General features: G+C 42.9%; 1 pseudogene; it reads right to left on the minus strand.

Annotated features, from left to right (window-relative positions):
* The window catches only part of LOC124038463, a 961073-nt pseudogene that overhangs the window by 5192 nt on the left and 931526 nt on the right, over nt 1-24355 (minus strand).

Here is a 24355-nt window from a genome sequence, read left to right on the forward strand (position 1 = left end):
AGAGCAGAGTTCTGCAATCTGGCCAGTGGACCGACTCAGCTCCGCTCTCCTCTCAATAAAACATGTCTCATTGTCTCCACTCTCAGCACTGACTGGGCCCTAGGAAGATATAAGATAAGTTATGTCCTTTGAAAACAAATACACTGAATCGCCTAATTTAATAAAATATATCCATTTTAAGTTCATAGTGATAAAAATAGTGTGGGAATATTTGGGACAAACAGTTAAAAACCAAAATATGTGAATTTGATATTTCGTCTTTTCATAAACTCTTGAAGAAGACATGTTTTCAGGGTGGGGTTCTCTCCTTCATCAGACATCAAGGTGCAGATGGAGGGATGGGGAAAAAAGAGAAAAGAGCAGCATTTTATAGAGCCACGTCCTTCTCTATCTCGCCTCTGCAGTCATACTACCCAGGATGCTTCTCCAAACGCTCTTTGAGTTTTAGGAGCATTGTAAAGACGTTTACGACAAAAAGCAACAAACAAAACAAATCAACTTCAAATAAAAAACCACATACTGCTTGAACTCCTCTAGGTTATTTGGACACATTGTATAGACACGCAGAGTAGTATATCATGATAATACACTTCACATCTAGCCATAGACACATAGAATGACATGGTAAGCCATGGTTGGGTCTCAACCAGCACCCTAGTCCTTATATAGTGCACTACTTTAGACCAGGGCCCATAGGGAATAGGGTGCCATTTGGGAAGCAAACCATCTCTCCCCTTCTGTAAAACTATCAACAACAAGGTGAAAGCCTTTTTAAAGTCCCCACTTTTTAACCCCTATAGGACATGATATACTTTTATAAAAGGAAGAACATTTTATTTTTTATTTTCTTTCTCAATTTTCTCAATCTAATAATAATAGATAATAGCAGTATAATCCATTTGATATAGTAATAAATGCTATGTTATAACGCTGTTAATCCTGTAATAACACACAAGTAGTGTAAGATAATGATTATTGGAAAAAAAGCACACCTTGTAGAAAACAAACCAAGATAACTTTAACTCTGAAAGAAATGTGTAAAGTGCCATGGAAGAGGTTAGAAATATAGAATACAAGTAAACATACAGTATGCCACACCAGAATATTACTTACATGAAAATATAACAGCAACATCAGAGTTGGTATCCCACTACCACAGAACAGCTGTTTGTACATGTTAAGGTTATAGGTCTACTGAGAGTGTTCTAGAGCACTCTCTGAAAAGGGTCTTCGAGGAACCCCATGTGCAAAGGTTCAAACCAAAACCTTTTTGCGATGGGAGGGGTTCCATTTTGAACCTTTTTAATAATATATTGTAGCGGTGGCAGCCTGTGAGAAAATTGTAGGCAAAATGGAGAACACCATCATGTCCGTGAGAGTCTCTCCTTTCCATAGTGGGGTCATATTAGTAGCCCGGACGGTTCGGATGGTACAGACCGAAGTTGGCACATCATCGGTACCAACTTCAGACGTGTCCCATTAGGCTTGTGGGGGTCGTAGAGCAAAACAGAGAACAACATCCTGTTTGTGAGAGTCCCATCTTTCCATAAAGTTAGTAGACCAGACTGTTTTTATGAGAAATTCGATTTTTGGTCTGATAAACAGAGTTGTAGCTCTGCCACTTTCCACCGCAGATGCAGAAGGCCAACATAGGTGAGACTGATATGTTGTGGATTGAGACTGATATCTGTAGACTAAACTGACTGATTTTGATGGGGACTGAGACTGATATCTGTAGATTAAACTGACTGATTTTGATGGGGACTGAGACTGATATCTGTAGATTAAACTGACTGATTTTGATGGGGACTGAGACTGATATCTGTAGACTAAACTGACTGATTTTGATGGGGACTGAGACTGATATCTGTAGATTAAACTGACTGATTTTGATGGGGACTGAGACTGATATCTGTAGATTAAACTGACTGATTTTGATGGGGACTGAGACTGATATCTGTAGATTAAACTGACTGATTTTGATGGGGACTGAGACTGATATCTGTAGACTAAACTGACTGATTTTGATGGGGACTGAGACTGATATCTGTAGATTAAACTGACTGATTTTGATGGGGACTGAGACTGATATCTGTAGACTAAACTGACTGATTTTGATGGGGACTGAGACTGATATCTGTAGATTAAACTGACTGATTTTGATGGGGACTGAGAGTGATATCTGTAGACTAAACTGACTGATTTTGATGGGGACTGAGACTGATATCTGTAGATTAAACTGACTGATTTTGATGGGGACTGAGAGTGATATCTGTAGACTAAACTGACTGATTTTGATGGGGACTGAGAGTGATATCTGTAGACTAAACTGACTGATTTTGATGGGGACTGAGACTGATATCTGTAGATTAAACTGACTGATTTTGATGGGGACTGAGAGTGATATCTGTAGACTAAACTGACTGATTTTGATGGGGACTGAGAGTGATATCTGTAGATTAAACTGACTGATTTTGATGGGGACTGAGAGTGATATCTGTAGATTAAACTGACTGATTTTGATGGGGACTGAGAGTGATATCTGTAGATTAAACTGACTGATTTTGATGGGGACTGAGAGTGATATCTGTAGATTAAACTGACTGATTTTGATGGGGACTGAGACTGATATCTGTAGATTAAACTGACTGATTTTGATGGGGACTGAGACTGATATCTGTAGATTAAACTGACTGATTTTGATGGGGACTGAGACTGATATCTGTAGATTAAACTGACTGATTTTGATGGGGACTGAGACTGATATCTGTAGACTAAACTGGCTGATTTTGATGGGGACTGAGACTGAAATCTGTAGCTTAAACTGACTGATTTTGATGGGGACTGATTTATCATGTAATTAGATTGACACAAGAGTCAAACTCTTAAATAATATTATAGGTTCCTCCAAGAACCCCTCAACTCACCGCAGGTGCAAATATGAAACATCGACTAGCAATGGTTCCTTGAGGAACTCCAGGGTTCCTCGAGTCACCATTAATTCCAAGAGTGATTGAAAATGTTGTATATAAATACTGAAATATTTTCGATGGATATGTAAAACATTTTTTACCGGATATATTTGAGGTGTGAGCCAAGCTTCTGAAAGACGTTTTGACGTTGATGTGCATGTTTGTGTATATGTTTTTCAAAATGTATGACTCAATCCTTGAGGCCTGAGGATAAATTGGCTGATGGACAGTACAGTAAGCACAAAAGACAGCCGGACACATGTTCAGAATAATACAAAACAGAACATACAATACTTGGTCAACAATCAGGCTGGTTCCACCAGGCTAATAATATACATCTATGAGTGAGCACTTAAGTGTATGAGAAGTGAATCCTAAGTGTGAAATTTAACAGAACCCCAAGGACATGGGGGGTTAGAATTACATCTCTTCACTTTAAATGGAGAAGAGAGAAAGAAGAGAGAGGTGGGAGAGTAGAGGAGATGCAGTTTATCCAATCCATATTTCACAATGGCCTTCTGATCATTGGGAACAGAAAGGGAGAATAAAGAGAGTCTGGAGAAATAGACAAAACAGCCATAGAGGTGTGTGTATGCCTGTGCTTGTGTGTGGTGGAGTCAGTCTGGTGTATCTTCAAATGAGATCAGTGCTTATTGACTGAGCTCTGTTATCGCTAATCTGTGGAGTAAATTGCCTCGGTAGCTGTTCCTCTATACAGTCTCCTTACTTCTCACGTGGCCCGCCGCCACTGACTCCCTTCTTTACGATCCCCTCACACAACGTGTGTGTGTGTGTGTGTGTGTGTGTGGGGGGGGGGGGGGGGCGTCTGTGTGTAGATGAGAATGTACCTGTTTGTCTGTATATGTGTGCAGGTGTGTGTGTGTGTGTGTGTGTGTGTGTGTGTGTGTGTGTGTGTGTGTGTGTGTGTGTGTGTGTGTGTGTGTGAGGGGAACATGATCAGTGTTGTAAGAGGTTGTGGGACGAGGAGACGCTATTTAATTCTCACAAAGACCTGCTCTCTTTCTTTCTCTCTCTCTCCCTCTCTCTCTGTCGCCCTCTCTCTCATCTCTCTCTCTCCCCTCTCTCTCTCCCCCTTCTCTCTCCCCCTCTCCCTCCCTCTCCCCCCTCTCTTTCCTCCCTCTCTCTCTCTCCCTCCCCTCTCCCCCCTCTCCTCCCAGTCTCTCTCTCCCCCTCCCTTCTCCCCCCCTCTCTCTCTCCCCCATCTCTCTCTCCCCCTCTCTCTCTCTCCCCCACTCTCTCTCCCCCCTCTCTCTCTCCCCCCATCTCTCTTTCCCCTCTCTCTCTTTCTCACTCTCTCCCTTTCTCTCTCCCCCTCTCTCTCTCCCCCTCTCTCTTGCCTCCCTCTCTCTCTTTCTCTCTCCCCCGCTCTCTTGCCCCCCCTCTCTCTGTCGCTCTCTCCCCCTCGCTCTCCCCCCCCTCTCTCTCCCTCTCTCTCTCACCCCCTCTCTCTCTACCCCCCTCTCTCTCTCTCTCTCTGCTAGGCCCGGGAGGGTCCCTTACAAACAGAGAGAGTCAATCTCAGAGAAATTAAAGAGAAGAACACAGTCTCAAAAATATATTTTGTTGTGGTGAGAGATATGGAGAGAGAGATATGGAGAGTGAGAGATGTGGAGAGAGAGAGAGATATGGACAGAGAGACAATAAGAGAGAGAGATATGGAGAGAGAGATATGGAGAGAGAGACAAAGAGAGAGAGATATGGAGAGAGAGAAAGAGAGAGATATGGAGAGAGAGACAAAGAGAGAGAGACAAAGAGAGAGAGATATGGAGAGAGAGACAAAGAGAGAGAGATATGGAGAGAGAGACAAAGAGAAGAGATATGGAGAGAGATATGGAGAGAGAGATATGGCGAGAGAGACAAAGAGAGAGAGATATGGAGAGAGAGACAAAGAGAGAGAGATATGGAGAGAGAGACAAAGAGAAGAGATATGGAGAGAGAGATATGGAGAGAGATATGGCGAGAGAGACAAAGAGAGAGAGATATGGAGAGAGATATGGAGAGAGAGACAAAGAAATAGAGAGATATGGAGAGAGAGACAACGAGAGAGAGAGATATGGAGAGAGAGATATGGAGAGAGAGACAAAGAAAGAGAGATATGGAGAGAGAGACAAAGAAAGATATGGAGAGAGAGTTATGGAGAGAGAGAGATATGGAGAGAGAGACAAAGAGAGAGAGATATGGAGAGACATATACAGAGAGAGACAAAGAGAGAGAGATATGGAGAGAGATATGGAGAGAGAGACAAAGAAAGAGAGAGATATGGAGAGAGAGACAACGAGAGAGAGAGATATATGGAGAGAGGGACAAAGAAAGATATGGAGAGAGAGTTATGGAGAGAGAGAGATATGGAGAGAGAGACAACGAGAGAGAGAGATATGGAGAGAGAGATATGGAGAGAGAGACAAAGAGAGAGAGATATGGAGAGAGAGACAAAGAAAGATATGGAGAGAGAGTTATGGAGAGAGAGAGATATGGAGAGAGAGACAGAGAGAGAGATATGGAGAGACATATACAGAGAGAGACAAAGAGAGAGAGAGATGGAGAGAGAGACAAAGAGAGAGAGATATGGAGAGAGAGACAAAGAGAGAGCGAGCGAGATAAGTTTTACCCAATACCCTCACAGAGCTGAGCTTGGTCAGGTGTGTGAGGTGTAACATCACAAATCGTTCCCCACCCCAAACCTTTTCCCCCTTAACTGTCAGTAGATCCAAGATTGATGCTGGTAGATAGGGATCAATCGATACCAGCTACATGGGAGTCTCTTTACACTCCCCTCCCGCCTCCCACTATATCTCAGTAAGACTGAAGATCTTCTCCTATGGGAGTCCTAACATCCTTCCTAATGTCAGTCACAAATCTAAAAGCACCTACCTCCCTCTCTCTCTGCCCTCCCACCTATGCACCTAAAGGGTGTGTCCCAAATGTCACCCTATTCCCTTTCTAGTGCCATACTTTTGACCAGGGCCCATAGGGTCAAACGGCTCAGTTCAATTGGGATGCACCCGAGGTCTCCGGTAATCAGACTGTCTATATGGGACAGTGTCTGGGACTGGAACACAGCATCCTACCATGCAAGGTAACAACTCAATGGCCTAATCAATACAGTATGCGTGTCTATCTGCCTGTGCTCTTCTCTCTTCCATATCGTACAAGCCTATAGTGTAGTTATTATTCCAGTAAAGAACACTAGCCAATCTCAGGGGACGAGACATGGTCGTCTCAACGACAACAGAGACACTTTGATCCATTAAAGCAGCAGTGCAGTCAACCACGGGATTTTACACTTGAAATGTTTTTATATTTCAATTATACTCCACACTCTGAAATTGTGAAAATTATAATAATTCCCTTTTTGTGTAAAAGCTGCTTGGAAATACAAATGCCTGGAATTTCAGCCTGTTCAGGTGGGATGGAGTTTTTGGCCCAGATCATGCCATCACAATCTGATCTGATTATTCTGACCAATGACCAGTCATATTTTATTTACATATGTATGCTCCTACTTTGAAGGGGTAAGTGGGTCAAGTTTTAGTCTAGATGATCCTATCTGCCAATCAGGGCTGTGTATGTCAATATATTTACATTTGTATCAACACGCCCACATGATCAGACTGAGCAAAAGGAGGATCAGGTAAATAAATCATGAAAAATATATTTGGAGTTATTTTAATGAAATAAACACATACAGTGATATATTAGACATACAGTGATGATTTAAACATGACATTAGAAAGACTGCATGCAGGCTTTAAAAAACTAATGAGTGAAGAAGAGAGTTCAGTGCCCTTTCGCTCATCTTAAATCATATATCTATCATTTTAATAACACCACAAGTAACCATCAACATTTCCCTTCAACATCCTCTTTGTTGAATAGTGTTAATCATTCATTTGGGCATGGTGAAAAATTATGACTTGAGATATTTAAGGACTCTTTCTGAAAAGAAAAACCGACCAATGAAAGAATGCACAGCAATATCAACATGAAGTATTATTGCTTATTTCGTAGATACTGTAGCTTATTATGTAGAGGAAAACGGAAACCATACAAAGTGTCATTGTGTAAAATAAACGCTGTGTTCCGCTTTAACAGAACATGATGTCATATTTTTGCATTGTAATTTCAGAAAATGTCCATAATATATCTGCAGTAATAGTGGGAGAAAAAAAAATCCACCTAAAAAAATATTTTTGGTGCATACAAATTGCATTGAAAATGCAGCCTTTCTATTTGACAACAAAAGACGGTCTGGCTTCTGCTGGGAAGCCTCCCTCTCTTCCATCACGTGGTCATCTCCTTCTCGAGCACAACCAACAATGGCAGATTGGGGCAAGGGTCAAACATATATAAATCGTTCTGATTGCTGGTTGCAAAACATTTTACGCTCAATTTCCGTTTGTGTGTGGAAACAATGTGTTGCAATTTGCCTAGCTTCCTCAAGGTGCAAGCAAAGTTAGAGTGCTGTACCTTTAAAGCCATTCTGTGGAGATGGGATACTTTCTGCCTCTGGCTCAGTGCCACAATCAATGCTCTCTCTCTGACACAATGCTGCTGCTGCCCAGGCCACACAGCATTGGCTGCCATAGCTCTCCCAAAGATGGTGGTTAAATAAGATAGTTTACTCAGGCCGTTAACCATTGAATTTTTTTTGTCAAGGTTCCTGTCTGTTTAAGTGGGCATCCCCTCTCTCCCGTGAGCATGCTTTCCTCCATAATATCTGGCATGCTCAAGCGAGAGCGGGTACAGCTGGCTCTGGTCTACTTTAGTGTCCCCTCCCCACTCACCCCAGCTGCCCTGTCTGATCTGCTCGACCAACATTTTTTTGCCAGTGTGATGTCTCGCTCTGGGGCACCGCCTCCGTGGGTGGGGGCAATAAGTAGGCCAGAGTGGCCCTGCCCCTATCAGAAGAAATGAGCAAGTCGAGTGTCTTGCTTTCTCTTCTGTCTCTGGCTCTCTCCTCCACACCACTACCATACATCACTTCCTCCTGCGCAGAGTTCTACAATACTACTTCTTGTCAGCCATTTTGTTGCAGCTCATACTCCTCTTGATATATAATACGAGTCATTTAACAGATGCTTTTATCCAAAGCAACTTACAGTCATGAGTGCATACATTTCTTTACACATGGGTGGTCACAGGAATCAAACCCACTATCCTGAGGTTGCAAGCTCCATAATCTATCAACTGAGCTAGAGACAACCACCCAGCTGAGTGAGTTTCTGTTTCTCTCATTAGCCTAAGAAGTCTCAGGTCTACAAACTAAAGGCTTGTTATTATGGGTCTGTTCTGTAGGCTTTGGGTCCAGCCAATACCCTTAAGGGAATGAAATTGGCCAGCTGTACCATTTATTTACTTAATAAAACCCAGTTTGAAATTTGTTGCTTAAACTGGAATTGCTGACCATTAGCGGGCTTAATGTATATTGGGAAAATGACTAATTGAAACAATAAGGGTACAGAAAATGGGTTGGAATTAAAACCCGCAATCACAGACACATCCCACAGGAGCCGAGTTTGAGAGCACACACTTAAAGAGAGGAAAATACAGAGGCAGCATTTCTCTGTTTGTTGGTGAATTCCCTCTGTATGACTTACATTATACAGAGGCAGCATTTCTCTGTTTGTTGGTGAATTCCCTCTGTATGACTTACATTATACAGAGGCAGCATTTCTCTGTTTGTTGGTGAATTCCCTCTGTATGACTCACATTATACAGAGGCAGCATTTCTCTGTTTGTTGGTGAATTCCCTCTGTATGACTCACATTATACAGAGGCAGCATTTCTCTGTTTGTTGGTGAATTCCCTCTCTATGACTCACATTATACAGAGGCAGCATTTCTCTGTTTGTTGGTGAATTCCCTCTCTATGACTCACATTATACAGAGGCAGCATTTCTCTGTTTGTTGGTGAATTCCCTCTCTATGACTCACATTATACAGAGGCAGCATTTCTCTGTTTGTTGGTGAATTCCCTCTCTATGACTCACATTATACAGAGGCAGCATTTCTCTGTTTGTTGGTGAATTCCCTCTCTATGACTCACATTATACAGAGGCAGCAAACCGAACCATGAAATACTATTGTCAATGAGAAAGAGTTCAATTAATGGCAATATTTGAACATTTATTGAAGAGAGAGAAAAGTGAGAGACCTACATGTATTCCCTCATCTCCAATTTCTCTCTCACTGTGTGCTTTCTTACATTCAATAAAGCATCAATCTCAACCCAGAGAAATACAGGAAATTCAAAATAGCATCATTTACAATACAGCGATGAAAGACAATGCATAGAGTCAAATAAAACTCTTAAAATGAGACATCAATTTGAGAGATTCTTGACAAGGGGTTCATGTGTTTTGGAGCTGGAAGTGTTTTGTTCTAGTTTTTGTTTTCCAATAGGAAGTATGAGTTGAGTGTGATAGTTGTTTTTGTTTTCCAATAGGAAGTATGAGTTGAGTGTGATAGTTGTTTTTGTTTTCCAATAGGAAGTATGAGTTGAGTTTGATAGTTGTTTTTGTTTTCCAATAGGAAGTATGAGTTGAGTTTGATAGTTGTTTTTGTTTTCCAATAGGAAGTATGAGATGAGTTTGATAGTTGTTTTTGTTTTCCAATAGGAAGTATGAGTTGAGTTTGATAGTTGTTTTTGTTTTCCAATAGGAAGTATGAGTTGAGTGTGATAGTTGTTTTTGTTTTCCAATAGGAAGTATGAGTTGAGTGTGATAGTTGTTTTTGTTTTCCAATAGGAAGTATGAGTTGAGTTTGATAGTTGTTTTTGTTTTCCAATAGGAAGTATGAGTTGAGTTTGATAGTTGTTTTTGTTTTCCAATAGGAAGTATGAGATGAGTTTGATAGTTGTTTTTGTTTTCCAATAGGAAGTATGAGTTGAGTTTGATAGTTGTTTTTGTTTTCCAATAGGAAGTATGAGTTGAGTGTGATAGTTGTTTTTGTTTTCCAATAGGAAGTATGAGTTGAGTGTGATAGTTGTTTTTGTTTTCCAATAGGAAGTATGAGTTGAGTTTGATAGTTGTTTTTGTTTTCCAATAGGAAGTATGAGTTGAGTTTGATAGTTTTTTGTTTTCCAATAGGAAGTATGAGTTGAGTTTGATAGTTGTTTTTGTTTTCCAATAGGAAGTATGAGTTGAGTTTGATAGTTGTTTTTGTTTTACAATAGGAAGTATGAGTTGAGTTTGATAGTTGTTTTTGTTTTACAATAGGAAGTATGAGTTGAGTGTGATAGTTGTTTTTGTTTTCCAATAGGAAGTATGAGTTGAGTGTGATAGTTGTTTTTGTTTTCCAATAGGAAGTATGAGTTGAGTTTGATAGTTGTTTTTGTTTTCCAATAGGAAGTATGAGTTGAGTTTGATAGTTGTTTTTGTTTTCCAATAGGAAGTATGAGTTGAGTTTGATAGTTGTTTTTGTTTTCCAATAGGAAGTATGAGTTGAGTTTGATAGTTGTTTTTGTTTTACAATAGGAAGTATGAGTTGAGTTTGATAGTTGTTTTTGTTTTACAATAGGAAGTATGAGTTGAGTTTGATAGTTATTTTTGTTTTCCAATAGGAAGTATGAGTTGAGTTTGATAGTTGTTTTTGTTTTCCAATAGGAAGTATGAGTTGAGTGTGATAGTTGTTTTTGTTTTCCAATAGGAAGTATGAGTTGAGTTTGATAGTTGTTTTTGTTTTCCAATAGGAAGTATGAGATGAGTTTGATAGTTGTTTTTGTTTTCCAATAGGAAGTATGAGTTGAGTTTGATAGTTGTTTTTGTTTTCCAATAGGAAGTATGAGTTGAGTTTGATAGTTGTTTTTGTTTTCCAATAGGAAGTATGGGTTGAGTTTGATAGTTGTTTTTGTTTTCCAATAGGAAGTATGAGATGAGTTTGATAGTTGTTTTTGTTTTCCAATAGGAAGTATGAGTTGAGTTTGATAGTTGTTTTTGTTTTCCAATAGGAAGTATGAGTTGAGTTTGATAGTTGTTTTTGTTTTCCAATAGGAAGTATGAGTTGAGTTTGATAGTTGTTTTTGTTTTCCAATAGGAAGTATGAGTTGAGTTTGATAGTTGTTTTTGTTTTCCAATAGGAAGTATGAGTTGAGTTTGATAGTTGTTTTTGTTTTCCAATAGGAAGTATGAGTTGAGTTTGATAGTTGTTTTTGTTTTCCAATAGGAAGTATGAGATGAGTTTGATAGTTGTTTTTGTTTTCCAATAGGAAGTATGAGTTGAGTTTGATAGTTGTTTTTGTTTTCCAATAGGAAGTATGAGTTGAGTTTGATAGTTGTTTTTGTTTTCCAATAGGAAGTATGAGTTGAGTTTGATAGTTGTTTTTGTTTTCCAATAGGAAGTATGAGTTGAGTTTGATAGTTGTTTTTGTTTTCCAATAGGAAGTATGAGTTGAGTTTGATAGTTGTTTTTGTTTTCCAATAGGAAGTATGAGTTGAGTTTGATAGTTGTTTTTGTTTTCCAATAGGAAGTATGAGTTGAGTTTGATAGTTGTTTTTGTTTTCCAATAGGAAGTATGAGTTGAGTTTGATAGTTGTTTTTGTTTTCCAATAGGAAGTATGAGTTGAGTTTTGTTGTTTTTGTTTTTTCCAATAGGAAGTATGAGTTGAGTTTGATAGTTGTTTTTGTTTTCCAATAGGAAGTATGAGTTGAGTTTGATATTTGTTTTTGTTTTCCAATAGGAAGTATGAGTTGAGTTTGATAGTTGTTTTTGTTTTACAATAGGAAGTATGAGTTGAGTTTGATAGTTGTTTTTGTTTTCCAATAGGAAGTATGAGTTGAGTTTGATAGTTGTTTTTGTTTTACAATAGGAAGTATGAGTTGAGTTTGATAGTTGTTTTTGTTTTCCAATAGGAAGTATGAGTTGAGTTTGATAGTTGTTTTTGTTTTCCAATAGGAAGTATGAGTTGAGTTTGATAGTTGTTTTTGTTTTACAATAGGAAGTATGAGTTGAGTTTGATAGTTGTTTTTGTTTTCCAATAGGAAGTATGAGTTGAGTTTGATAGTTGTTTTTGTTTTCCAATAGGAAGTATGAGTTGAGTTTGATAGTTGTTTTTGTTTTACAATAGGAAGTATGAGTTGAGTTTGATAGTTGTTTTTGTTTTCCAATAGGAAGTATGAGTTGAGTTTGATAGTTGTTTTTGTTTTCCAATAGGAAGTATGAGTTGAGTTTGATAGTTGTTTTTGTTTTCCAATAGGAAGTATGAGTTGAGTTTGATAGTTGTTTTTGTTTTCCAATAGGAAGTATGAGTTGAGTTTGATAGTTGTTTTTGTTTTCCAATATGAAGTATGAGTTGAGTTTGATAGTTGTTTTTGTTTTCCAATAGGAAGTATGAGTTGAGTTTGATAGTTGTTTTTGTTTTCCAATAGGAAGTATGAGTTGAGTTTGATAGTTGTTTTTGTTTGTTTGTTAGTTTGTTTTGCTGGGGAGCAGAAGGAGGGAGGCGTTTGTCCCTCTCTCTCTCTCTAGTAGGGAGTGAAGCGACTGCAACCTCCTCTGTATAGGCTAGCCTGCAACATCAAAGATGAAAAAAGCTCCAATCAGTATTCAGTATAGGAAGCTTGGTTTATAGAATATTATATTGGCTTCTGTTTCCTTTTCCCCCTCAAAACTTTCTTCCCTTTTTACTTTTTTAAATTTTGTTGCAAAGGTTGGAGTGTTGTTGGAAATTGAGAGGAGATGAGTCCTGGAGACGTTAATGTGTTTGCGTGCGTGCGTGCGTGCGTATGAATGTGACGTTATGTTTGTGAGAAAGGAATGGAAGCAGTTGAAAAGTGATTGGTCGTAAGATTCTTACTAAGCAGTGACTAAATTCTCTAAAGTTTGACTCTTCAATCAAAACTAGAAACTTCAATCAAAACTACAACTTCTAAATAGGTCATTGAATCAGATATACAGTAGCTAATTCTCTTTCATGTCCAGATCACGATTTATACACAACATGCACCCCTCACTCTGCCTCCCTCCCTCTCTCTGCCCCTGCCCCTCTCTCTGTCCCAGCCCCTCTCTCTGCCCCCCTGCCTCCTTGCCTACCCTCCTCTACCCCTCTCCACGCTCCTCTGCCCCTGCCCCTCTCTCTGCCCCCGCCCCCCTCTCTCTGCCCCCTGCCTCCTTGCCTCCCCTCCTCTACCCCTCTCCCGCTCCTCTACCGCTACCCCTCTCTCTGCCCCCTGCCTCCTTGCCTCCCCTCCTCTACCCCTCTCCCGCTCCTCTACCGCTACCCCTCTCTCTGCCCCCTGCCTCCTTGCCTACCCTCCTCCACCCCTCTACCCCTCTCTCTGCCCCCAAGCAGGTTATACAAGTATCCTAGTACAGACATGGTTGCCTAAATCTGTCCCGCTGCCCAGAGCCCCTCATTAAAAGTGACATAGATGATTATCTGCCTCTCCTATCTTCTCCTCTCATATCTTCTCCAGCCCAACTGCAGAGGGAAGCAGCTAGCTCTGCTCTAACCTCCCTGGACCTCATTAACAAGACTCTTAACCCAGGAACTACTCATCAAACATCATTAGATATGATTAAATATTTCTCTCCTTCTCAGTCTCGCTCTCTCTTTTAGTAAATGTTTGTTCTTGTTCAGTGATTCTACAAGATGGCATTTAGCCATCTTGTCACTTGTTGTTCTGCCTTAGTGTTTGGCCCAGATTGATACTGTACCCCACCCTCTTCTATTCCCATTCAGCCTATCCATCTTTCTCCTAACATTCTGTGATTTTTACTGTGGTAGTGTATGGATAACAGTTTGGTTTGTTTGGGCGTGATGGTGGTAAAACATCTGCAGTGTACGTATAGTTAGGAAAAAGGGAGGAACATTTTGAGAAAAAAGAGAAGAAAAGGAATAAGGGAATAAAAAAACACAGGCCACAGTTTTAATTAAGTAAATGAATAGGAAAAAAATGAGTCGAATAATTAATGAAAGCTTTTAGCTAGCAGCTGCACGAGGGGGGGGGGTCGCCCGGTAAGGGAGAAGGGGGAAGGAACGGGGGGTGGGGTGGGTGGGGGGGGTGCGCTTTCCGGCATCACGCGCGTGTCTGCACACAACACCCTGCACATCTGTCTCAGGCAAGACCTCTCATCCAATCAGCTTCTCCAACAGAGCTAAGGGGAACTGGGTGTCATTTTTCTTCTCTCTTTATATATTTCTTCTTTCTTCCTTGAATCTCTCATGGCACACTACTGCATGCACTTAATGGTCGTTCATTTTTGGAGGAAGTCCTTATCCACAACCGGGAATGAAAACAAATGTTTTTTTTATTTTATTTTCTCTTTTTTTGAGGGGGGGGCCTCTATTTTTTATCTGCAATATATTTTTTCATCTTTGATGTTAGCTGCAAAAGCTAGCTAAAAACAAACATTAACCAATTGACTATTTCTTCCTGTGGAAATTTGGGAGACTCCACTGATAGTGGAGCATGTACAGGTCTCATTTCAATTTTAAGCATTGAGATTTAGGCCAATTAAAATTGAAAGGGGTTAGAGAATAAGACAACAATGTGTCTGGTTCATTTACTGAAGTGGCAACAAGTTAAATCTCACATTGAAAAATCACAATTCAATTCTCCTCACAAGTGTCCATTCTATTTTAATTTATATGAATCTGCACATAATGAATATATTACATTTATCATACATTGTAGTTATATCATGTATCTTTAAAAGAACCCAAACACTTTCTATAGCGTTCGGACTACTAGTCTGCATCTCAAATGGCACCCTATCCTCTATAGAGTGCACTACTTTTGATCAGGGCCAATATGGAATAGGGTGCCATTCTGGATGACGCCTTAGTGTTACATATGAATACTTTCTAGTAAGCAGTGGTCAAAGTAGCAGAAGGGGACAGAGGACTCACCATAGTACCCACACTGTACGTGGCCGCAGGACCAATCGTGTGGTGATATGGGTCTGCTGTTGCATAGACTCTCCCGTAACTGTATGGGAGAGAGGAGAGAGGAGAGAGAGAGACCACACCCTTGTCTTACAACGTGTCTTAGCTTAATTACATAATTACAATTATAATTACATAATTACAATTACATAACATTTATCGTGTTAGACAAAATCAGATATTCATTCAAATTCAGTATTGGGAATTGTTTCTCCTAACGGACCTAACCTCAAATAGGAATCATCTGCACTTCCGGTTTGATTGAATAACGTCCGTAACAGATAAGTAGTGTCAAACCGGTCCACAATGAGACACTAACGCTCTGGGTCGTCGATTTTAACTGGGGTCCGGAGACTAGATCTATAATCATTTCCCCTCTCAGTCACGTTACAGACAGCCCTATGGGATGGAAATGCAATCGATGTCTCGCTATAAATGTACGTCGTAAAGGTGAGAGTGTGGGATTGCAATGATTTGTTTTACCCGTTTCAATTTATGAGAAAGAGGAGGGAGTGTTTTATCTTCTGATGGAGGGAGGGAGGAATGGATGGAGGGAGGGATGGGTGAAGGGAGGGAGGGGAGGAGGGATAGAAGGATGGGTGGAGGGAGGGAGGGAGGGGTGGAGGGAGGGAGCGATGGGAGGGAGGGGAGGAGGGATAGAAGGATGGGTGGAGGGAGGGAGGGACGGGTGGAGGGAGGGGTGGAGGGAGGGAGGGAGGAGGGATAGAAGGATGGGTGGAGGGAGGGAGGGAGCGATGGGAGGGAGGGAGGAGGGATAGAAGGATGGGTGGAGGGAGGGAGGGAGGGAGGGATGGGTGGAGGGAGGGAGGGAGCGATGGGAGGGAGGGGAGGAGGGATAGAAGGATGGGTGGAGGGAGGGAGGGAGGGGTGGAGGGAGGGGTGGAGGGAGGGAGGGGTGAGAAGAGGGAGGAAGGGAGGGATGGGAGGAGGGATAGAGGGAGGGATGGGAGGGAGGGAGGGTGGGAAGGAGGGAGGGAGGGAAGGAGGGAGGGATGAAGGGAGGGAGGGGTGAGAAGAGGGAGGAAGGGAGGGATGGGAGGAGGGATAGAGGGAGGGAGGGAGGGAGGGGTGGGTGGAGGGAGGGAGGGTTGGAGGGAGGGGTGAAGGGAGGGAGGGGTGAGAAGAGGGAGGAAGGGAGGGATGGGAGGAGGGATAGAGGGAGGGAGGGAGGGAGGGAGGGATGGGAAGAGGGATGGGAGTGAGGGATGGGAGGGAGGGAGGGATGGGGAGGAGGGATAGAGGGTAGTAATGAATGTAAAACCAGTTAGATAGACAGAGGGAGGAGACAGAGAAAAGGAGTTATGTCTGAGGAAGAAAGAGGGATAGAGGGAGATGAAAAGTAAAAAAGGGTGATAGATGTAGAAAAATTTGACCCGAGACTAGAGGACAGAGTATATGAAGCAGAAAGATAGCAGAAAGAGGGGGATATTGGCAGAGAAATAAACAAATACAGGGTCCAATAGAGAGGAAGAGATAGAGTGAGGTTGATAGAAAGAAAATGGAAGCAAGAGAGAGTGACTAGAAAGAAAAAAAGAGAGAGAAATAGACCGTCTGGTCTAGGGTCATCCCTGCCCTTTTGCTGTTCTCAGCTCCTGTCTCTGAAGGCTTATTCCCTGTCTATTCACCAGCACTAGCTCGGAACTAATCCCACCATCCCTACCTCCCTCCCTCCCTCCTTTCATATCTCTATCCCTCTCTCTTTCTCTGAGACGGGACAAGCCGGGCCGCGTCAACCACTTTATTTATTCCTCTCCTCTACATCCCTCTCTCTAGTCCCTTGTTTGTTTGCTCTCCTCCAAAAATGAGAGATGCCAGTGGAGGTCTGGAGGGCAAAGATAAGGCCCTGTAGGGGTTGGCCTATCAGAGAGAAGAGGAGAAAAGAGGGATGGCAGATAGGAGGGATGGAGCAGAGGTGCAGGGAGGTAATGATGGCATGGTGGGAAAATGAAATGTTGGGAGCATGACATTGTTGCAAAGAAGTGCAGAGAAGAGATGAAAGAAAGGAGAGGTAGATGAAAGGGAGGAAGAAAGGTAGGTGGTCAATATGCAGGGGAAGAGATGTGAATAGATGGATGGATGAAGAAGGAGGGGTGGAAATAGATGAAAAGAAATCCACGCCCTGTTACTACACTCTAAAAAAACATTGGTTGTTTGGTTGACCCAACTGCTGGGTTGCAGGCATTGGGTCACTTAGTTGGGTTGTTTCCTTTAAAAACTACTGGGTTATTGGTGCTGGGTTATTGATGCTGGGTTATTGATGCTGGGTTATTGGTGCTGGGTTATTGATGCTGGGTTATTGGTGCTGGGTTATTGATGCTGGGTTATTGGTGCTGGGTTATTGATGCTGGGTTATTGGTGCTGGGTTATTGATGCTGGGTTATTGATGCTGGGTTATTGGTGCTGGGTTATTGATGCTGGGTTATTGGTGCTGGGTTATTGATGCTGGGTTATTGATGCTGGGTTATTGGTGCTGGGTTATTGGTGCTGGGTTATTGGTGCTGGGTTATTGATGCTGGGTTATTGGTGCTGGGTTATTGATGCTGGGTTATTGATGCTGGGTTATTGGTGCTGGGTTATTGGTGCTGGGTTATTGATGCTGGGTAATTGGTGCTGGGTTATTGGTGCTGGGTTATTGGTGCTGGGTTATTGGTGCTGGGTTATTGATGCTGGGTTATTGGTGCTGGGTTATTGGTGCTGGGTTGTTGGTGCTGGGTTATTGATGCTGGGTTATTGGTGCTGGGTTATTGGTGCTGGGTTATTGGTGCTGGGTTATTGGTGCTGGGTTATTGATGCTGGGTTATTGATGCTGGGTTATTGGTGCTGGGTTATTGGTGCTGGGTTATTGGTGCTGGGTTATTGGTGCTGGGTTATTGATGCTGGGTTATTGATGCTGGGTTATTGGTGCTGGGTTATTGATGCTGGGTTATTGGTGCTGGGATATTGGTGCTGGGTTATTGGTGCTGGGTTATTGGTGCTGGGTTATTGATGCTGGGTTATTGATGCTGGGTTATTGGTGCTGGGTTATTGGTGCTGGGTTATTGGTGGGTTATTGATGCTGGGTTATTGGTGCTGGGTTATTGGTGCTGGGTTATTGGTGCTGGGTTATTGGTGCTGGGTTATTGATGCTGGGTTATTGGTGCTGGGTTGTTGGTGCTGGGTTATTGATGCTGGGTTATTGGTGCTGGGTTATTGATGCTGGGTTATTGGTGCTGGGTTATTGATGCTGGGTTATTGGTGCTGGGTTATTGGTGCTGGGTTATTGATGCTGGGTTATTGGTGCTGGGTTATTGATGCTGGGTTGTTGGTGCTGGGTTATTGGTGCTGGGTTATTGATGCTGGGTTATTGATGCTGGGTTTTTGGTGCTGGGTTATTGATGCTGGGTTATTGGTGCTGGGTTGTTGGTGCTGGGTTATTGATGCTGGGTTATTGAAGCTAGGTTATTGGTGCTGGGTTATTGGTGCTGGGTTATTGGTGCTGGCTTATTGATGCTGGGTTGTTGGTGCTGGGTTATTGGTGCTGGGTTATTGATGCTGGGTTATTGATGCTGGGTTTTTGGTGCTGGGTTATTGATGCTGGGTTATTGGTGCTGGGTTATTGATGCTGGGTTGTTGGTGCTGGGTTATTGATGCTGGGTTATTGAAGCTGGGTTATTGGTGCTGGGTTATTGGTGCTGGGTTATTGGTGCTGGGTTATTGATGCTGGGTTATTGATGCTGGGTTTTTGGTGCTTGGTTATTGATGCTGGGTTATTGGTGCTGGGTTATTGATGCTGGGTTGTTGGTGCTGGGTTATTGATGCTGGGTTATTGAAGCTGGGTTATTGGTGCTGGGTTATTGGTGCTGGGTTATTAGTGCTGTGTTATTGATGCTGGGTTATTGATGCTGGGTTATTGAAGCTGGGTTATTGGTGCTTGGTTATTGGTGCTGGGTTATTGGTGCTGGGTTATTGATGCTGGGTAATTGGTGCTGGGTTATTGGTGCTGGGTTATTGGTGCTGGGTTATTGATGCTGGGTTATTGGTGCTGGGTTATTGGTGCTGGGTTATTGGTGCTGGGTTATTGGTGCTGGGTTATTGGTGCTGGGTTATTGGTGCTGGGTTATTGATGCTGGGTTATTGGTGCTGGGTTATTGGTGCTGGGTTATTGGTGCTGGGTTATTGATGCTGGGTTATTGATGCTGGGTTATTGATGCTGGGTTATTGATGCTGGGTTTTTGGTGCTGGGTTATTGATGCTGGGTTATTGGTGCTGGGTTATTGGTGCTGGGTTATTGGTGCTGGGTTATTGATGCTGGGTAATTGGTGCTGGGTTATTGGTGCTGGGTTATTGGTGCTGGGTTATTGATGCTGGGTTATTGGTGCTGGGTTATTGGTGCTGGGTTATTGATGCTGGGTTATTGGTGCTGGGTTATTGGTGCTGGGTTATTGGTGCTGGGTTATTGACATATGATCCAGCGGGTCAGATCAGAAGACTGGAGTTGTAGTTTAGTAGGGGCGTGGCATTCAGATTATTTTTGACCACCTATTAGAGTAAATGTCATTCTTGTTCATCTGTTCTGTTGTATAGTTTCCATATGTTAAGGTTGAACATTGACATTTCTTTAAATTCAATGATGCTTACAGAAGTGTATTTGATTTATTTAACTAGGCAAGTCAGTTAAGAACAAATTCTTATTTACAGTGACTGCCTACTTGTAAAGTCCCCCCCCCCCCCGGCCAAACCCTCCCCTAAGTCGGACAACACTTGGCCAATTGTGTGCCGCCTGAAGGGACTCCTGATCATGGCATGTATTGATACAGCCCAGGATCGAACCTGGGTCTGTACCGCTGTGCCACTCGGGAACCCTAGTTCCCTTAACACCTATTGAAATCCTATTGTTTGGGCACAATAAGGTGGTTTACCTCATTATAATTTATAATAAAGAGAGCTATAATTTGTAATAAATTATAATATTACAGAAACATTTGCAGTATGTAAACTTAAGATAATGAACAGGAATTACATTTACTCTTACGGGCCAATTAGATCTAGTTGAAAGCCACACCCCTAATAAGCTAAGGATTACATTTTTTAAAAATACCCAGAGTTCAACCCAGCATGAGAGCAAAAAATACCCAACTGATGGTTAAGTGTATCCATGCTTGGGTACTCCCAACAACCCAAATTGTTGGGTTATTCACGCAACCCAGCGGGCGAGTATTTACCCAGCGCTGAGTTACTAAAGAACACAAATTGGGTTGTTTTTAACCCAGCATTTTAGAGCGTAGTAAAGAGGTTGCCACTATGCCAGCTGTCATGTCCTTTCTGTTGACATGCACCACTCAAGAACATAGCAGCTGATTGGCTGTGGAGACTTAAGCAGACAGGACATGGCTATGTGTTTGTGTGAAAGAGCTCCCTGGGGAAGCAGAGGCAACAATTCTCTCAGTTCCACACTGATCCACTGCCTCTAAGCCCTCTTAGCCAACAATAAATAACACTCCACCCCTCAGTGAACTGACTGACTCACTTTAAATCACAAGAGCTTAAAAAAGAAGAGAAAGAAAATAAGAAGAGAGAGAACAGAAAGAGAGATGAGAGGATGACACAGAAAAACATACAGGCAGCAAAAAAGAGATCAGTCAGAGGGAGAAAAATAGAGAAATAAATGATTGACAGAGCAAGAGAGAAAAAAGAGAGGGCGATTAGAAGGAGAGAATGAAATAACTCTAGCAGAGAGAGAGATACAGCCAGCCCTTCACCTGCTCTGCTCCTCTGTTCATAATTCCCCTGCGTTGTCTGATAAATCTAACATTATCTGTGGCCTACAGGCTCCCGATGCCACCGTCCTTTATCAGTTCTGACACGCTCAATCTCCCCTAGACTAGTTCTCCCAAACGCCCTCACACAACCCTCCCAACCCATGGAGGAGAGCTCCGAGCCTGGGTTGACTGAGACTGGCGGCTGGATCGCCCTGGAGGGTCAGTGGCTGAATCTAACAACACAAGGGTCCGGGTGAATCACTAACAACACCCACCCCACCACGGCCCACAACCCAGGGAGTAGAGCTCCGTGCCTGGGTAGACTGAGAGCGGAGGCGTGGCCCTCTGGAAAGTAAGTGGCTGGAGGTTTGAGGTTAGTGGGGCAGTGTGTGTGTTACCTGTCACTGTATGTGGTTGCAGCCGTGGCTGCTGGCTGGGCGTATCTGTATGCTGCATAACCTCCCTGTGAAGAAGACAGGAAGAAAACACGCCGTTACTGATAATACACAGAGGTTGCGTGCCAAATGGCACCTTGTTCCCTATGTAATGCGGTGCACTACTGCTGACCAGGACCAATAGGACCCTGGTCAAAAGTAGTGCACTACATGCGGAATTGTGTGCCAATAGGGATGTACACAAAATAACCGTCATTGACTGAATAAGGTGTCATTTTCTTCCATTAATAAACCCTCTAACACAACAATCAGCGTAGTGCTACAATACTGCAAATACATTTATGAGAGAGAGGGAGAAAAAAATGCCAGTGCAGCAATTATTGTGAATGAATGGAGAGGGATGGGCCATGTTTGTGTGTGTGTGTGTATATATATGTGTGTGTGTGTGTGTATCGCCGTGGTGATTAACGAGGGTGTAATTAATGTGTGGGGCGGGCGAGAGGCTTATGGAGCAGAGCCAGAGGGAGCTGTTTCTGTGTTCAACAATGGAGAGGGGACAATGTGTGTCTGTGTGTGAGCATGTGCATTTGTGTGTGTGTGGTGTGTGTGTGTATTTGATGACTTAGAGCCACAGCCCGGGGCCCATTCATATTACCTGTACAAGCTGACATGACACCTGACATACAGGCTAATTGACCATTCAACAGCCCGTGTTCCAATTACAGGAACATCAACTGCAATACTGTTGAACTGCAGTCATACTAGCAAACAAACTCAGACACTGGCTTACATGCAAACACACACACACACACACACACACACACACACACACACACACACACACACACACACACACACACACACACACACACACACACACACACACACACACACACACACACACACACACACACACACACACACACACACACACACACAGACACACACACAGACAAACATACACAAACACTTCTCCAAAGAATCAGACATCATTTACAAACAAAGCATTTGTGTTTAGTGAGTCCACCAGATCAGAGGCAGAAGGGATGACCAGGGATGTTCTCTTAATAAGTGTGGGATTTGGACCATTTTCTTGTCCTGCTAAGCATTCAAAATGTAACAAGTACTTGTGGGTGTCAGGGAAAATGTATGGAGAAAAAGGTACATTATTTTCTTTAGAAATATAGTGAAGTGAAAGTTGTCCAAAATATAAAACTAAAGTAAAGTACAGATACCCCAAAAAACTACTTAAGTAGTACTTTAAAGTAATTTTACTTAAGTACTTTACATCACTCGATGCCCAGAAGGGTTTAAATTCACCAGTCAGGCGGCTTGGCAGATAAGGAAAGGGCCCTATCAACACAACAAGAAGGAGATGAGGAGAAAGACAGAAACAGAAGGAGGGAAAGAGTGGAAATAAGTAGAATCACTTACGTATATTTCTGCACCATAGAAGCCGTCCTGGTAAACAACACTGGAGATGGAACAGAGAGACAGACAGTAAGCTGTAGCACACTATGGCAATGTCTCAAATGACACCCTAGTCCCTATATAGTGCACTACTTTTCAGCCATATGAGCTCTATATAGGGAGTAGGCTGCCATTTGGGATGTAGCCCATGGTCCAGTCCCCTAGCCCTATTGGAGAGTCTGCGCAAGCACTCACACACACACACACACACACACACACACACACACACACACACACACACACACACACACACACACACACACACACACACACACACACACACACACACACACACACACACACACACACACACACACACACACACACACACACACACACACACACATCATCAGGCGGGGAACTAATGCCTCTCCAGTGGACTGTGCAGGTCATAGCATTCCCATTCACAGAATGACACATAAAAAAAGATAGACAAATTTGGCCATTCTGGAATCAAAGAGCAATTTTCCACTCTATTAGAAGACGGCTTTTTGTTTTCCACGCCCTGTTCACCTGTCACTGAGTGTGTGTACATTTGTGTGTACTCACGCTCCATAGGCAGGAATGGGTGGGGGTGGGGGCGCGGCGCGGAATGTGTTGTAGACGGCCCGCCCCCTTCCTCTGAAATGAGCTCCGCGATAGGCTACCGTCGCTCCTGTACTAGGGTAGGGAAAACCTGCCACTACAGAAAGGGAGGGAAGGAGGGAAGGAAGGATTATAATGACTGTATTTTTATTTTATATTACTTTCATGTCTGTTATAATAGACCTCTATGTGTGGTGTGACTGTAGCAGTGTTTGAGACTGTAGTGTGGTGGAGGCAAGACACAATGAGTTGGCACAGACAGAAAGAGAGTGGGAAAGAGATAGAGAAAGGGATATACTGAATAAAAACAGTGGGTTAGGTGATACACTTTACACATGGTACTGGCACAAAAAGAGAAGGAAATAGAAATGGATAGACTGGAGGTGAAGTACGAGAGCTGTAGGTAAGGCACAGAACTGTCAATGACAGAGACATAGAAAGAGAGATGGAGAACTAGGAACAGACCCACCAGAGGGAAAGAAAGAGTAGAAAAATAATACACTCTGTCCTGGAACACATAGGGAGACAGACAGAGACAGACACAGACACAGAGAGACAGAGAGAGAGAGAGAGAGAGAGAGAGAGAGAGAGAGAGAGAGAGAGAGAGAGAGAGAGAGAGAGAGAGAGAGAGAGAGACAGGGAGCGAGAGAGGGAGAGAGACAGAGTGAGAGAGAGGGAGACAGAGAGAGGGAGACAGAGAGAGGAGAGAGAGAGAGAGAGAGACAGAGAGAGTGAGACAGAGAGAGACAGAGTGAGCGAGAGGGAGACAGAGAGAGACAGAGTGAGAGAGAGGGAGACAGAGAGAGAGAGTGAGAGAGAGGGAGACAGAGAGAGAGAGAGTGAGACAGAGAGAGACAGAGTGAGAGAGAGGGAGACAAAGAGAGAGAGTGAAACAGAGTGAGAGAGAGGGAGAGAGAGAGAGAGAGAGTGAGACAGAGAGAGGGATAGAGAGAGAGGGAGACAGAGAGAGACAGAGTGAGAGAGAGACAGAGTGAGAGAGAGGGGAGAGAGACAGAGTGAGAGAGAGGGGGAGAGAGAGAGAGAGAGAGAGAGAGAGAGAGAGAGAGAGAGAGAGAGAGAGAGAGAGAGAGAGAGAGAGAGAGAGAGAGAGAGAGAGAGGAATCCCAGTGTTCTGGCAGTGGGGACATTGAGCAGATGCGGTGTATTGTTTGGAACAGCACACACACACACACACACACACACACACACACACACACACAGAGGAGGGGACACAGAGTCTTCTGAGACACAGGTAGAGAGAGAGAGACA

Source organism: Oncorhynchus gorbuscha, linkage group LG06 (assembly GCF_021184085.1).
Source record: "Oncorhynchus gorbuscha isolate QuinsamMale2020 ecotype Even-year linkage group LG06, OgorEven_v1.0, whole genome shotgun sequence".
Lineage (NCBI taxonomy): Eukaryota > Metazoa > Chordata > Actinopteri > Salmoniformes > Salmonidae > Oncorhynchus > Oncorhynchus gorbuscha.